Raw genomic sequence first — 19,181 nt, 5'->3', positions numbered from 1 at the left:
CAATACACATACCACAGTGTCTACACAACTCTACAACACAGATACCACAGTGTCTACACAACTCTGCAAAACACATATCACAGTGTTTACACAACTCTGCAATACACATACCACAGTGTTTACACGGCTCTACAATACACATACCACAGTGTCTACACCATTCTACAATACACATACCACAGTGTCTACACAACACTACAATACACATACCACAGTGTCTACACCATTCTACAATACACATACCACAGTGTCTACACAACTCTACAATACACATACCACAGTGTCTTCACAACTCTACAATACACATACCACTGTGTTTTCACGGCTTTACAACACGCATACTATGACGTCAACACAACACAACAATTTTGAAAAACAAAACAATAAATCGATATATTTATAACTTTATTGTATTCCAGTGTCTGCACAAACTGAAGTAATATACCACAGTGCAGAGTAGGTATTTTATATAGAAATACTAAGTATTTGTATCGTCAATATTGTAACTGCTGCAAAATGTACAAAAGACAAAAATTAATTAACGCTTTAATTACAAATTCAGAATTATAGACAGTAGAGCCAACTGATAAATGAAACTGCGTCATACAGCTGTTTCGTCAGTGGTGCTAAGGGCCTAAATTTTGAAACCTTTTGAAAATGACGTACATGATTGATGTTCGACAACTTGCTTCTTATTAGCCGATTTCATCCTTTACAATACTTTCAGCTACTGTACAATCAATAATTTTCGCGGGGATTTATTTTCATTGAGTTCGTGGCTACCCTTAATCCACGAATTTATGTGTCACTGAACTGTGCAAATAAGTATAAGTAGATTCGTTGAGCTATATTTATCCACGAAATTAAGTGCCCAGGAAATAGCGACAATTGAAACCCACGAAAATACATGATTTAACAGTAAAATGATGTTCTTTTCTACACTATTCGCTCACTTGATTGGTCCGTCCTGGTTCCTAGTGATTACTTGATGAATCGGATTGTCTTACTTTGGGAAAGGTCGGAATTGAGGCCATTTTGGTTTTTGTTTGTTTTCTTGGTAAGGAAACAAAGTGATCTTGGCAATAGTTTATGCATTGATTGTTGTGAATTATTTTTAAAATTATTTTTAAAATTCATTATAGATTGGTTTGAGATTTGTTTTGTCTACATATTTATCAAGTATTAGTATTGTAGCTTAAATCAAATGAATCGCCCAGACATAGCTTTGTTGCCAATATATCTATCTTAAAGGAACAATCTGTTTTACAAATGTACAACAAACGCTCAAAGCGACATCTGTTTTAAAGGTTTGATATAACAGTTTGTATTTCATAACTACTCATCACAATGTTTAGTCGGTGAAGTGTGTGTATGAATTATCGTAAACAAAAAGGCATTTTAATGTATTTTTTCTCGAAATCCTTCAATTTGCCTCAGAATGTTTTCGATTTTGTTTTGCACACGCAACAATATAGAAATATATGCTTAAACGTCTCGAGAATCTTCATGTTAACGAAATAACTCATGATTAATGTTCGTCCACATTTTCGATATTCTGGTACACTTATCATACAGCGACAGTAACAGAACAAATTATGAATGACCTTTTTGGAGGGAACTGTATATAAAGAGAATACATGGCAAGTGTCTTAAAATATAAGCTGTATTTTGGCGGGGTGAAGAAAGACAAAAGTGACGAGACTCTGGTGAGTTTCTTATGTCTCTCTGTCCAGGGCAAAATTACGGGTTATATTTTAAGACCCTGACCATCTATTTTATTTGTCCTGCAACATTGATTGAAAATCAGACAATCCAAATATCAGTAGTTTTGTTGTTCAATCGCTGAATTTTGCCTAATGACGTACGCCAAAGTAGTTGCTCCGCGCAGAAAAGTAGTTCCAAACTTCAACATAATGACAGCGATTTTATGAATTTTCGTAAATAAACTTATTCATTGCAACATTTAAAATCACTCATTTCAACAGTTATTCATGTTATTAAATATAATTTTAAAGTAACTTCAGAGAATAATTTTGTCGAATTACCGCACATGCTGATATACAGCTGTTTTCCGTCACTGCCCAATACAGTAAAAATATATGTGGCAGGTGTATTCCGACAATGGCGATGCCAGTTGCAGGATAAAATTGCACTGGACCATTCTACAATGTAGCATAAATAGGTTCACATTTCAATCTGATTGCTAAAACTTTTTTTGATTTGTTTCAGGTTTCTAATTAATTGAAAAGCCGAAAGGATACGTGATGGGGATTCAATGTTCGTAAGTAGACGAAAACAATAAAGCCATCCATACGATCTTTTGTTTAAGTTCTCATTTATTTTTAAATTGAAGGTGTTTTACTGGAAAGAAGAGTCACTTTGTGTATTTGTTCAATCTTTATAACAAGTACGAAATTATTTTGAATTAACATTTTCAAATCTTAATAGTTGTCTTCTGATACAGACATCATTTTTATTTGCAATTAAAGTGTATATATTAGATGCTAATTTTATTAAATGCCTACTTTGAAAACGATCAGTACAACTCAGAGAACATACTCTAAAATATAACATATGGACTTGTTTGTTCATATTGCGATGTTTGCAAAAACTTGTCATAAAAGACTGAACAAAAGACGCGCAACTGAATATCACATTTAAATGCAAAATTAGAATTAGATGTAACAATGAACGATGATTTCGTCTGTATTAATACAATTGTTTCGTCCCCCTAGGGGTCATCAGTGACGCTAAGGATCAATGACGTTAGAGGGGATCCAAACTGGTCACAACCCACTAAGTCCAATATCCAATGAATTTCATTATTTTCAATGGTTAGTTATTTCAAACGAACGTGAAAGTGCACGTGTATAGTCTGGACGGTGCAACTGTCAAAAGATGTCAATGAAGGTTGTTACGTCATCTTACAAAGATATAGAGAGTTTCTTAAGATATAAGCTGTATTTTTATGAGGGTGAAGAATGACGAAAGTGGCAAGCTGAGGAGCAACTTTTGTCTTTCTGTCCTAAGCCGGAATGCAGCTTATTTTTTTTAGATTCAGACAATCGAAACTTGAACAGTTTGATAGGACTATTTTATCTTCGTTTACCTGACGTTGACGTTACGCTGTATTGTGCCTGGTGACTCACGTCAAAATAAATGCTCCGCGCGGAAATATAGTTCCATACCTTCATGGATTTAAAAAGCAATTTTATTAATTTTCGTAAATAAAATTGTTTGTTATAACAAACACTTATTTTTTATATGAAATATTTAAGTTAATCAGAAAGCAATTCTGTAGAATTAATGCACGTGGTACAAGACAGCTGTTTTCCGTCACTGCTTAATACAGCAAAAATATATGTGTCAAGTGTTTTCCGTCAATGACAGCGCTTATTCACGGATACAATGATTTGTCTGGCTACATCGTGACGTCACATCCTGTTCAGTATTCTATAAGTATTTACTTATCAACGCTTATATACAAATTGGAAGACAACTGACAGAAAATCAGAAAAAAATGGTGTGTGTGATAGTATGTGAGAGGAGGAACACACAGAAAGAAAATAGTAGTAAATGACATTGACCACGTGATATTGCAGTCACATCCCATAATTTTACTGGAGTTTGTACAATAAGCTGTATAACATTGAAATCAAACTACAATATAAGTATAGGTACGTAATAGCAATAATAACATGAAACAGTTACCATAGTAACACTGCAAATCATAATCTTTGATTTTTGTCGTATTTGACTGATTTATTGTCAACATTCCCCGGTATAATTGATAAAACATTTCACCTTGATTCAATAGAAAACTGTATGATCTCCAAATACTAATTCTAAAAGTGTAGAGTTATGTATCGACATTAGTCTGACATGGGCCTGCATAACGCTATACTTAGTTTAAACATATTTTATTGACAATGACATTGACAATAGGATTAGTCAGTAAGTTTTACCAACTTATGAATGACTTCTCCTACAACATACACATAAACATTTACATAAATATGGTCACGTGGTGACATGAAACTATTATAATAGTCATTTTTATGTAAAACGCTATACTGCTCATGCATGGTCTCTATAAATTGATAGAAAATCCTTAAATTCGTATTGGTTAAAATTTCTTTTCACATAAATCAATCAAACTATTATACCACGCCTACTGGTGAGTCAGGACATTGAAAAACAGAAGAATGGTGTATAGCGAATGCTTATGACGTGTTAAAACATACAATGACGTCACTGACGTAATTATGACTGCCATGTGCACGTTTTCAGCAAACGTAGTATGACGATATTTGCTTTCTCTTAAAATTTACGTTATTTTTTCGTTAAACACTACTGATAATTACCTTGCGGTAAAACTTTTGTAAAGAGTCGATAAAATACACATTTTAAGTAAAGTTTTATTTAAAACGTCACGTCCTGTGATAACTTTAAAGGAACTTTACTTAGCTCGCGGTGAATCAAACTATACCGCTATGATTCATATACGTTCAGCTATAAGTTATTGTAAAATTGTAAAAAAAAAAAAAAAAAAAAAATCATGGTAGATTTTGGTAAAGAATTATATTGTGATATTTCTATCAGATTTTGTTTCGTTCATCGTTGAGTCCAGTCCATCATAAGGCCTGGGCGCTGATGTGTATTTATCCAAAGAATAGGAAATAAACAAAATATTCAAAGAGGTAATCACACAAAATTTAGAACCAGGTTCGATCTCAACCCGCACGATTGCCTGAGAGTTAATAGGGATTGTGTATAAATTGCGTCGTTGCCTGAACACTCCCCATTAATGGTGAGAGTGTGCGTCTGGGAGGGGCGTGACTACAGACCTACAACGGCATATATTACCTCTTGCTAACATGGATTTGGATAAAATCCAAGCAGAAGGTGTGTTGTATATGTGCTACAATTGTAAGAAAGTTTACAAGTAACTAAACTGTCCGTCTGCAGTAAGCCTTTAAGTGATTATTATGAAATCCTTGAAACTGTCTTACATTACTGTATGAAGAAAAGACTGATACAAAAGTGGCTGTGATTTTACCCCCATAATCCCTAAATTATCTTTCTTAATTAATGCACCAATGCTTATTGTTTAACACGGAAATACATCACATATGCCCAGTTGGAAACGTGGTTTGGAGGCCCTTCACGGGATGAAATAAGTCACTTAAAATCACAATTATTACAAAATCGGTCACGATGTAGAAAAAATGCAAGTTTCGTATAGGAACGTGGAATCATAGTGAATCAGCGGAACAAACCACAAGTTGAAGTATTGAATATGAAATACCAGGGTTACAAAGATCGAGAGAGAGAGATTCAGATTGATAGTTCATTGCCAGAAAGAAACCAGCTATTTCATCCTCTTATAAATTCCGTATCAATATTTGTTTTGATAAATTAGTATTTTTTTTTTACAAAACAAGTGAAACAATGTAATCAGAAAAAAATTATTGATTATATTGAAAATTAATCGATAACTCTGTCCCGGAACAGATATTGTCCAGTATGAATTGGAAGTCACGTGATGATGGATTCACTCGTTAATTACAATGGTGCGAGTTCCGTATTTATAGAATGAAACACAAGATAGGTAAGGTTAAAGTTTTATATTGTAACTGTAAGTAATTATAATTATTTATCTATCAGATCTATTCCGTGATTTTATCATTGAAAAAATAAAAAGACAAAAACGATTTCCTCGGGTCATGTTTTAGTCAACAGTAAGGGATAACACAATTCCTTACCACTACACCAAAACAATACAAATAGGATTTCAGTATTGTCACCATATTCACAGGGAGTATAAGGTGTTTCGTCCTCGCAAATTTAATTAAAATGAACGACACGTATTTTTAATCGGTTAATTCAATGTACATATTACTTCACGAAAGATGTTATATATTTTTTTTCTTTTATTGTCTACAATTTATTAATCCGAAGATACATCTAAAGATATCAATTTGATTTTAATTAATTTAACACGATAGTTTACAGATTTATATATAAATATTTGTATTTTTTAATTTGTTTATTTTCATATCAAATTCTTTTAATTTGCTTCCATCTTTTTCAATTATTCCCAGTTCTTATCACGTCTTGATTTTTTTAAACGATTCACTCCATTTTTTATTGTCCAAATTTGACGCCTAACCTGAACGAGTTATTAAAGAAAGGTCCTGGTTGATAGATACTTGACAAAATCCTGATTAAGACGTTATGTTGTTCTCCTCTACATAAATCCGAATCCCATCCATATCTTACACTACATTTACTACAATTCGTTGCGTTGGTAAATTTGTTAGTGAACCTTGATAATACGTCACTTCAAAATCAGAAACTTCAATACACTTGCGTTTCAAATGACTAATGGTAGTCGTTGAGGTCACCCATTTCTTTTTAAACTTGTCAATCAGAGAGATGGGGGCGTTTTTGTGGGGATATGAACGTTACAGTACGGCGTTGTGAAATTTTCACATGTTATCTCCAATATGCAGTACATGTTCAAAAACAGCTGAAATATTCTTCAGGATAATTTATTGTCAATTATTCATCGAGCGTGCAAACTGTTTAATGTTTACACAAAGATTTGTTGTTTCATTCGGCTTCGTAGTGGTATTTTTGTTATTGAACGTTTTTCAGTTGCAACATTCTATTCAATATTGTATGATAATATGTAAATAATTTAGAGTTACACTTAAAATTAATAACAAAAACAAAAATAAAAGAACAAAACAAAGAAAAAAATTAAAACGATAATAAACGATCAATTAAATAAACAAAAAGAAGAAAAAGAAAAAGCACCCCCCCCCCCCCCCCACAAAAAAAAATTATATATAAACAAAAACAAAAACAAAACAAAACACAACACAGGAGAGAAAATGGAAAAAGATGTATAACAGTTTGATATTTTTTTTGTTTCTCCCTCTCAATGAATACATGAAAGTTGAAATGCCGATATTTCGTCAGATGGTCAGTATTTTGAAGTGAAGACTACACGAGAGAAAAACAGTACTCGTTTACATTCAGAAGTACATGATGCTAATAAGGCATCTGTCACGTGGGCGGTCAAAACAAGGTCACTTGTTTCAGTAGTTGTCCTAAAATCACCTTGATTTTAGCTACTCCGTTAACACTAGAGTAAACAACGAGAGTCGCGGCCAGGCAGCTCTACAAGTCGTATTAAATACCGTCAGGGATCTAGACACACTCCAATGATTAATTTCGTTTTAATGCCATGCCACGTATAAACAATCAGGCAAATAGATTCATTGTTTTAAAAGTTTAATCCCTTTATTTTGACGCATTGTTTGTCCACATCAAACGATTTTACCTAAAGTACGGCCGTATGAACATCACCCTGACGTAGCCCAGGCGGGATACAAAGCCTCGCATCACTATGTTTGTCTAATCAAGGAGTCTATCACAGTGCTTCGGGACACAATTCCGGAAATACGAGAGACACTTGAAGATAGCATTTAGAAAGACCGACCTGCCCATGTGCCGTATTTAAAATAATTATAAGAAAATAATTCGGTTTTCACCATACAAAATGATCTATCGAAAATAATACCTTTTTTCGCGATTATTTAATGGAATTTACAACAAACTGGGTTACAAACGTAGACAAGGGAAGACAAATTTGAAAAACAAATAACATAAAACGCTTGTCTTTAAGTTTATGTATTGTTAATTCTTTACAAATATGATTAAAAGACACTGACAAGGGTAAATTTATCATCATAATGACAGGATGAACATTTCGCAAATCAATAATGCAATACAAAAGTTTATATTTTAAAATAAAGCTAATTATATTGGTTTATGATTAAGAAGGTGTCTTTATATATAGATCAAATGATGAAAGTGTACTCAGAAACATAGAGATTGCTTTACAACCACGCTAAAGACAAGGATAACAAGTGTGTTATGTTGTGACAAACAATCTTGTCTGTACAACTGACAACCCATGCTTCCTAGACATGAACTTCTGTCAGTAATATTGACAATTCCTCCACTCGTACGTCTGTCAGTAATATTGACAATCCCTCCACTCGTAAACCTGTCATTAATATTGACAATCCCTCCACTCGTAAACCTGTCAGTAATATTGACAATCCCTCCACTCGTAAGTCTGTCAGTAATATTGACAATCCATCCACTCGTCAGACTATCAGTAATATTGACAATCCCTCCACTCGTAAGTCTGTCAGTAATATTGACAATCCCTCCACTCGTAAGTCTGTCAGTAATATTGACAATCCCTCCACTCGTAAACCTGTCATTAATATTGACAATCCCTCCACTCGTTAGTCTGTCATTAATATTGACAATCCCTCCACTCGTAAACCTGTCAGTAATATTGACAATCCCTCCACTCGTAAGTCTGTCAGTAATATTGACAATCCCTCCACTCGTCAGACTATCAGTAATATTGACAATCCCTCCACTCGTAAGTCTGTCAGTAATATTGACAATCCCTCCACTCGTCAGACTATCAGTAATATTGACAATCCCTCCACTCGTTAGTCTGTCATTAATATTGACAATCCCTCCACTTGTAAACCTGTCAGTAATATTGACAATCCCTCCACTCGTAAGTCTGTCAGTAATATTGACAATCCCTCCACTCGTCAGACTATCAGTAATATTGACAATCCCTCCACTCGTAAGTCTGTCAGTAATATTGACAATCCCTCCACTCGTCAGACTATCAGTAATATTGACAATCCCTCCACTCGTAAGTCTGTCAGTAATATTGACAGTCCCTCCACTCGTAAGTCTGTCAGTAATATTGACAATCCATCCACTCGTAAGTCTGTCAGTAATATTGACAATCCCTCCACACGTACGTCTGTCAGTAATATTGACAATCCCTCCACTCGTAAGAGTGTCAGTAATATTGACAATCCCTCCACTCGTTAGTCTGTCAGTAATATTGACAATCCCTCCACTCGTAAGTCTGTCAGTAATATTGACAATTCCTCCACTCGTACGTCTGTCAGTAATATTGACAATCCATCCACTCGTTAGTCTGTCAGTAATATTGACAATCCCTCCACTCGTAAGTCTGTCAGTAATATTGACAATCCCTCCACTCGTACGTCTGTCAATAATATTGAAAATCCATCCACTTGTACGTCTGTCAGTAATATTGAAAATCCATCCACTCGTAAATCCGATAATTCTGGTCCTGACATAACTGTTTATGATATTACAATTTCTGATATTTCTGCTGATGATAATACCCTTTTCGGTAGGAAAGAAATATTGATACATATTGGGAACTGAAACTGGGAGATTTAAAATAATTTCCTAAAGACATTTGTCAAAATCAGCGCACACTCCGAAATAGTATTGCTGTAAATTATGCAAGCGCTCTTTGATGGTCAAAGATTTCTTGACGTACCCTCTTGTCGAAGAAATGAAAATTTCACTAACCTGTATGCTAGTCGTCCTAAACCTTACAATGCTAGGCTATTGTTTCTGTGGGCGTGGAAAGACGACTACATGTTATTACATAGAGTTATGTATTATAAAAGTACATGTTACCCTCTAATATATATATTTACACATTTATGAGAGTTTATCACCTTTTTATTTACGGACAGATATGGCACCTGTAAACAAGCACTTCCACACCCCCACATAATGTTGTGTACAAAGATACACAGACTGCAGCCTGTTTCTCACGCCAAACAATTGTATTCATGTAAACATAATCGACAGAGATGCTAATGCGACCTTTGACCCCAGTAGATATAAATGAATGGATGCTGTCTGACAATATTGCCAACATTTCCTTGCTATTTATGTAGAAAGTAGCATGTGCAGTCAACACATGTTCAGGTTGTACTCTTACTTCATTAAATAAATGTACACAACAATATACAAAACGACCTACTTTATAGGGACCTGGCACCCTGGATTTGTCCGCCATGTTCTATATTTCAGATTCCTCCGCGGTTACTCAGCGGTACAAATTTCGTATCTTCATGGAACTTAAGATATTTCTCTACATTAAAACTCGGTGAAACTCGCTGTGTCTGAGCTAGAGAGTCTTCAGTATCTTTATGTCTAAAATCATCTGAATTTGTAGTTTTTAATGAGCATTATTTCAATATAACATTACACACTATAACAATGTTTAATATCTATATAACCGGACAGTTATCTCCACACTATAACTATGTTTACTATCTATATAACCGGAAAGTTATCTCCACACTATAACTATGTTTACTATCTGTATAACCGGACAGTTATCTCCACACTATAACGATGTTTACTATCTATATACCCGGACAGTTATCTCCACACTATAATGATATTTACTATATAACCGGACAGTTATCTCCATACTATAACGATGTTTAATATCTATATAGCCGGACAGTTATTTCTATAACATGTACTATCTACCGGACAGTTATCTCCACACTATAACCATGTTAACTATCTATATAGCCGGACAGTTATCTCCACACTATAACGATGTTTACTATCTACATAACCGGACAGTTATCTCCACACTATAACCATGTTAACTATCTATATAACCGGACAGTTATCTCCACACTATAACGATGTTTACTATCTACATAACCAGACAGTTATCTCCACACTATAACGATGTTTACTATCTACATAACCGGACAGTTATCTCCACACTATAACCATGTTTACTATCTATATAACCGGACAGTTATCTCCACACTATAACGATGTTTACTATCTATATAACCGGACAGTTATCTCCACACTATAACGATGTTTACTATCTATATAGCCGGACAGTTATCTCTACATTATAACGATGTTTACTATCTATATAACCGGACAGACATAACGATGTTATCTCCACACTATATAACGATGTTTACTATCTATATAACCAGACAGTTATCTCCACACTATAACGATATTTACTATATAACCGGACAGTTATCTCCACACTATAACGATGTTTACTATCTATATAACCGGACAGTTATCTCTACATTATAACGATGTTTACTATCTATATAACCGGACAGTTATCTCCACACTATAACGATGTTTACTATCTATATAACCAGACAGTTATCTCCACACTATAACGATGTTTACTATCTATATAACCGGACAGTTATCTCCACACTATAACGATGTTTACTATCTATATAACCGGACAGTTATCTCCACACTATAACGATGTTTTCTATCTATATAACCGGACAGTTATCTCCACACTATAACGACGTAGAAAACCAATGTTCTTTTGTTTACAATAATGCGTATTAAGATATTTATAATTAAACACATTAGATATTCTGATGTAATTTGAATTATTAAATTGGAGGTCAAAACAAAGACCAACAAAATATTTTAGTCAGAAAAATAGAACATACAGCGATAGAAATAAAAAAAAAGCTCGGAAAAACATAAAAATTTTAAACTGGTACGTGAGAGAGCGACAGTTACTTGTCACTAAATTTGTATCTTTTTTTAAATTGATTTATATCTATTAAATAGTTTATTACATGAGAGAGGAGATAGTATCCGTAGAGTTTTAATATCGCCTTCTATATCTGTTAGGAAGCCTTTATATACAGAACAGGTTATATCTACGTTAAGAAAGCATTAAACAGTGTGCAAGCCAAATAGAAAAAATAGCGAAATAGTGCATACATTCATACGCAAAGAATCCATCTGGAGGGGCATTAGAAACGGATCTAGATAATACGGCACAACTGGCGATATCTATGAGTATCCTTGACCAAAATTTATCATTTCAGAATCACTTCCTGGCAGAACAAAACAAACAAAGCAATGATATAAATGATCGGTACCATTGAGAATGAACATACAGCTTAATTAAAACCAAACATGTTGGTATGGTATTTCTCCTATATTTCTTTTGTCTGGGTATTGGCCAAGTGGCTCCAGGTATTGAGGCTGACCGTAAAATCTATATATTGTCCGTTGTTAAATATAGCATTACTTATATATCCTTCTGTGACGTAGGACAATCATTCTATGTTTTACCGAATCATACACATGGTCCTGGTCGAGGATCGTAATGCCAGAGTTATCGATCTGTTTTATTATATCGTTATCTGGAATGATTTCGGTCAAACTGAGCACCTGAGTACGCCTCTTGTACTCATTTACAAGAAATGTTCAGGTCATGTTTCCATTCATGTCTGTGTTAATATATTAGACAAACAAACAATAACAACAACATGTAGTTTTAATGATCAATGAATTAAACTTCATCATACAGCTGTTTATTTGATTTCGTAAATCCCGTGAAAAAATACGTCTTTCCTGATATAAAACTTTGGTAAAACCGCTAGCAATGTTCCCTTCTCCTACGTGTATCGTTATCAAACGTGAAGTTTGCAATATTAGACAGCCGGATATTTATTTAGTAAAACACGGTATTTATCTGTCAGCAAAGTAATTTAATACCAAATGTAAGCCCTATATTGAAATATCAACCTAAAGAAAGCTTCCATTTTGATCTATTTGTCGAAATTCATTAATATTATCAGGTGAAATTGTAAATCTGGGCGGTAGGGTGGCGCAGTGAAAACGCACTCGCCTTTCACGTAGACGTCAGGGGTTCGATTTCCGGTACGGACGTGAAAAGGTGTGGGGTCACCTGCCCGACCACGTGGGTTTTCCCCACAGGTACTCCGGTTTCCTCCCACAATAAGATCCCTCGTGCGCTAACATCCGGGCCAACAAGAGTGATTAGTATAAGTTGAAATAACTTGTCTCTCAATTGTTGTAAAATAAATAAAGTTTATATACAGGTAAAATTGTAGCTAAATACAATAACACATATTCATATAGATAGCAGAAATGCCCTGTATGATTCTGTTGGACACGAATGCAGGTTGGACAAACACAGGCCTCGCGGTGGAGTGTATTTCATTATAAACGTATCAGAATTGCAGAACAAACAATTTTCAAAGGTAAAATATTTCACATATTCTGCTGTGCAAATCTTAAATCTGCGAATGACTGACAAAGATCAATTATGTATCCGCTTCAAACGATAAATCGATTTTGTTAGATTTCATTGATCAAAAAGCTTTAAGTTAAATAATTGAAGTTTGATAAAAGATGATGTAGGGCCTCCTTAACACGAGCTCTGAAGCAGCAAAGTCATTTGAATACTGTACAAGTGTAGCTATTATATCTTATGGAAGCCGATTAGGACAATAAAGTAGAACATTCAGTGATTTTTGTATTGATATATATAGATAGATATATAAATTTGTTACAAGATTCGCGTGATTTTATTCCAGTTAATATTAACCAAAGTCACCAACAAAATAACGATTATGATGATATTTAAACACTTCTATTCCTAACGAGAGGTCTTAGGGTCATCAAAGCATGTATGCCCTAATTTTTTTTATCAATATTTTATGCTGCAGTATAGTTCATCATTTGGCTGTGTCGTAATCTAATTCGAAATGTCTGCAAAAAGGTGTTATTCATTTGTGTACTTTTTTGCAAATCTTAGATTAATTTTTATAAGTAAAGCTGTTGTGACCCACATATCCAAACAAAATATTAGAAATGTTCATATTTATCCAAACACTACTTTGATGATACTGTGAACATGTTCACTCTCTGACTGGATAGACCAATTAACGACATAAGATTTCCTAGAAAGAACTATTGACAAAACAAAAAACAAAACAAAAAACAGTTCTCCTTCATTACAAAAGCGTCAGACATGCTGATGTGTCGGGAAATCATTCAAAAAGGATTTTAATAATTAAAACAATATATTCTACCATATCAAATCTTCAATCATATAATTCTTAAGGTTGAGATATTTCATTACGTAACATTAGATTTATATCTCATTTTTGCGTAATTCCTAAAACTGACAGCAATTCAACGTATTTCCTTGTATATTTGAGTTATTTCAACAAAATCTGCTTGTACATACTTCCTGTAACTTGAAGTCTTATTTCCTCGTTGCTTATCGTTTCAAATGTCAACTAACTTTTTTAAGATACGTCAAACTCTTACAACTACAATGCACAAACATCCACAGTTCTCCTGCTATCACAAGTTATCACCATGCTCTATGGAAACTTTTTGTTTTGTTTAAATACAAAATATTCTTTATATACCAACAAGCAACATCTTGCCTCTGACAACACCAATGAATATTTTCTTCTTCGATTAATATGTGAATCAAGCGTTTACAAGAATATGATCGGTATTCGTTTACTCTGAATAGTGGTTCATAATACATACATATGTATTTAACTTTCTTTCTATATAATACAATATTACAAATATACTTATAGTTTAATTACAAGGTATCTGAACCAACTGTTTTGTATTAAAACATTTTCCCGTCCATTTTTATTTTCTTCATTTGCCTTCCATATTTTTTATTCAATTCTCTCTCATCACTTGTGAGACCTACAATGACGAAACAGCTGTATGATGCAATTTAAATGGCGAACTGCCTTTAACCTTTACCTTATCTTAAACTCCGTTTCATTAAATATCCTAATATCTACTGTGTCTTTCGTCCGGTCCATCTTATCAAACATCCTAATCACTATATTGTCTTTCGTCCGGTCCATCTTATCAAACATCCTAATCACTATTGTGTCTTTTGTACAGGTCCATATCATTAAATATCCAAATCACTTTTGTGTCTTTCGTCCGGTTCATCTTATCAAACATCCTAATCACTATTATGTCTTTCGTCCAGTCCATCTTATCAAACATCATAATCACTATTGTGTCTTTTGTACAGGTCCATATCATTAAATATCCCAATCACTTTTGTGTCTTTCGTCCGGTTCATCTTATCAAACATCCTAATCACTATATTGTCTTTCGTACGGTCCATCTTATCAAACATCCTAATCGCTATTGTGTCTTTCGTACGGTCTATATCATTAAATATCCTTATCAATATTGCGTCTTTCGTGCCGTCCTTTCCGCGAAATATCCTAATCACTATTGATTAAGAATAAAAAGTACCATTTCAACAAACAGTTATATGGCATTTCAACGGTGTTTTCTTCAATTCATAATTATGTTTATGAACAAATTATATATTTCATCAGCAATATATCATAGCAATCTACATACAGTTGTGACGTATTTGTTGTCCAGATCAAACTTATAAGACATATATTTATTAAATAAGTACATTTCATCGTCAAGTCACCAGGAATATTCACATAAATTCAATTAAATTACCCAAAACATCGTGTGATACAAAATCTAGGTATGTTACATCAGTATATCAAATATATCACTGCAAAAAAAATTCACAAGAGCTAAAAAAAAAAAAAAAAGGAAGCTAATTTAAATGAATTACAGAGATTTATATGTGAATGCAAATGAAAAAAACATTACTAATGCTAGTTTCCCCACTTTAAACCGGAATTAATGTCATCAATTGTATCACAGAAAATAGGAAAACATATTTTTTCGAACATTTGCCGTTGAACATCCAATTTAAAGTCTGAAAAAATGACATCATCATACAAACAGTCAGTATATTAATTATAAGTGTTGGATGTTATTTCCTGATTTCTGATTGGACGATGAGATCGAGTCTTAGTTCAAATCCCTTTAACCAAGGACGAAAGAAACACGTGATACGAGTGATATTAGATATTTGAGAATTTCCATATTAAGTCAATGGTTGAAAACATTCATTGAGTTGTCAAACCTCTATTGCTGAATGCTACATGATAGACTTTTCATCAATATTTCCTTTGTAGAAAAAAAGTATTATGTATTGGTAATCATATAATCATATTGGTAACAGTTTTAATACAAATCTAGTAGATATTAACAAACGATACATATAAATGTCACCTCTCAATAAGAGTCAGCTACTGTATGGTTAAACAATTAATCAAACAGCTCCATGCAGCTGTTTCGTCCTTCTCCGTATTTTCAGTGATAAAAGCCTGAATTGAAAGCTTGGAGGCGACTGAGAAATCAAAACAGTTCGGAACAAATGTAACACATGAGATTGGAAGCTGAACTAATCTTAGCAGTATATCGATATTATAATTTTTCCCTTTTGTATGTTTTAAAAGAAAAACGTCAAATACTTTTCTTTGTTCCAAACCGTGCCGCTATTCGAATGAATTAAAAACGCGGGATTTAAAAACCTGTTGCCCTTATCCGCTTCCATAGATTTATGGTAAAAGATGGTTTGATGTCGACGACAAATACCAGTTAATCTGTGTCAATATTGACTAGGTCTGTAGTCAACTTAACATGGAAAGTCAGGACATTTTTCTGTGTTAGCGTATCTCAATCCTCCCGGTAGTCTAGGGCTCTCTGTGATTTAATAGCAGATAAAACGATTCCAGAAGTGTGATCATTGAATTAAGTATTAAATATTTTAATTCGTTTGCTACTCGAGTGATTTAGGTTGTCCGACTTTAAAGGAACCGATTAACCGGGCTAGTTATATAAGGATTTTTGGCACATAAATTGTCTACACTGGAGTCGAATGAATGTTTCCACACAGGCAAGAAATTCAACAACGGCAGTATATCTTACCTTGTTGTGAAATGGTGAAGTGCTAAATCACAAAGCATGCCTAACGTAAATACAGAGGTAAAAATATATCATACTCCCGATATGTTGAAGGGGTGAAGTCATAGCGTCAATACTTCACAATTGGCACCTGTCTTTTTTCTCATTTCGCACCACAAGTTGTTAAACGCAAATTGAAAGAGAGATTAAAATTTAAAAGGTTGATATTATGATGTTAGAAATAATCACAACCACGTTACGATCTTTAATTGCCCGTGTTTTATTTTAGAAATTTTTATTGTCTGTTATTGAGTTTCTTATTATGATTTCCAAACGGCAGGTTATGTTGTTAAGGACTCAACGAATACCATTATGTCATATCCAGTGTTGATGATGCATGAATGTTGAGATCGATGAAGACAGATGGCTCCTGTTCAGACAGAACAAACAATTACAGCACCATAACCAAAGCATAAGAGGCAGGAATGCAAAGGGATATGTTTAATCATAAATGACTTTTCATCATTGAAATGTCTAAAATTCATTAAAGTATTAGGATTCACACCTCAGTTTGAACAAACTTGCTTACACTGAGCTTTGATGTTCGGTTTCACCCCTGTCAGACTAAGTATTGGAAAATCTGAATTATTTACAAACTGAATTATTATATTAACACCATTCTACATCACAAGAATTAAACTGAAGACGTGATTAGCATTAAATATGAAGTCTAACCCATCAAAAGACCTACTTATCACCTATCTTGATACCGTTTACTATATGTCTGTAGAAACGAAAGTGTAAACCATTCATTTGTCGTTCCAAGGTATAATGTTTAAAAACGTATATGTTAAACCCTTGGCTGCAAACATAGCTATTTTTTTCTTTACTCATTCACATGGGAATCTGGTCAAACGTAGATACGATAAGTTACACTCTGTACATTTTATGCACCTTTTTTCGGCATGCGCCAGAAGTTCCCCGTTTATCTCGATTTACCGTGCGTTCCGAATTTTTATCAAGAGAGACATTAAATAGAGTGAACTACCTGGCTCCGTAACACTACCTATAAACAAATCTCCTGTATAAAGTTGTATACTTATATTATCTTTAGGTTGGTTGATGAGGGTCACCGATATGACGTCACAATTTCAAGGTCAAATCCACTGCGATCCCTTTTTAGAATAGAACAATTTTTTATCGGGGCCGGTAATGGATTACAAGGGTTAGTGAACATTTATTAGCCATGTAATTAAAACACTACATCTTTGTTGAATTATTATTGTTTGTGTATAAATTGAATTATGCTGATATAATTGTTAAAATTGTTTCAAGGAAGAGTTTCATTTTATGATGATAGAATTAACTACTTATCTAGAATCTCAAAAACATTGTCTGAAAGTCTGCATGTTTAAATTAAATCACAGATACCTAACCATCAAAACACAAAAAAACATGATCCTGAGATCGTTGTAGAAAGTTCACACAGTATGGCCTGAAATTATTTCCCTATTCCCTATTCCAAATTATTCTATTTGTAAGCGGTATGTATAATCTATTTTTATATGCCAAATTGATTAACAAAAGACACGAAACAGTTACTTTAACTACATAAGTAGCATGCGTTCGATGGATAGTTAAAATAAAACGCAGTTAGGTTTAAAATCACATTCAAGAAATATGTGACATACTAAAGATATTGATCTAACAGAATGACACGACAGTAACAAACTGTAAGGAAAAGTTACTTCCGTTTCCAGAAATCATACTGTATTTCAAATTTAGATAAATCATTTCGTTCGCTTATGACGTCACATTGATATTTGAAATTCACGTGCATGTAGATGATGCCAGATTGTTGTGGTTTAAATGACAAATGAATACAACTAATATTGAGCCGTTGAAATGTTATGGTATATGAAAGAAAATTACTTTTATCTTAAGGTAACAATGTAAGTTTTTCAAAAGTTTGATTTTGAAAATAAGGAAAAGGTATTTTGACATATATTGTTATGAAAATTCTAAATTTTATTTGAAACTCACTATCACTACTTTTTCAAATTTTCATTTTTCATTATTTATTTTGAAATGAACATTTATTCTTCTTTTTTATTTTTGTTACTGTATTGTTATGTATTGTTAAAGTATCTTTACAGTACCTAACGTTTCGTCCTAAATGTGTTGCACCTAATAAACAGGTAATTATACGGGGAAATATAACTCACAGGATGCATTTCCATCATCAATTACACCTTAATTAAGTAATTAAACATGCGAATTTTTATATCTCGTTTTAAGACCTGGATATTTCCTTCCAACGCTAAAATAGATTTTAACACGATACTGCAGTAATTGAAATTAATATGATATTATAAAAAATTAGTGAATTCCCTCCACGTTGTTTTCGACATGTACATTGTGTCTATGTATATGTACGGAAAATGACGGTTAGCAATATTCATTACAACGGTCGATAGTCAAACCCGTCTGAAACGGTCTGTTTTATCATGAAAAAAATAGCTCTATATTGTATATCTCAGAAATAATGCTATTTCGATTTAAAATCCTGACCTTAACGAAGTCTTAATTACGTAATTGATGGGACACGATTTCATTTTTTTTCCAAT

This window comes from Ylistrum balloti, unplaced genomic scaffold (assembly GCF_031769215.1).
Source record: "Ylistrum balloti isolate Yb309-2 unplaced genomic scaffold, AGI_CSIRO_Ybal_v1 Utg370370, whole genome shotgun sequence".
NCBI lineage: Eukaryota > Metazoa > Mollusca > Bivalvia > Pectinida > Pectinidae > Ylistrum > Ylistrum balloti.
Note: the sequence above shows the minus strand (reverse complement) of the source record.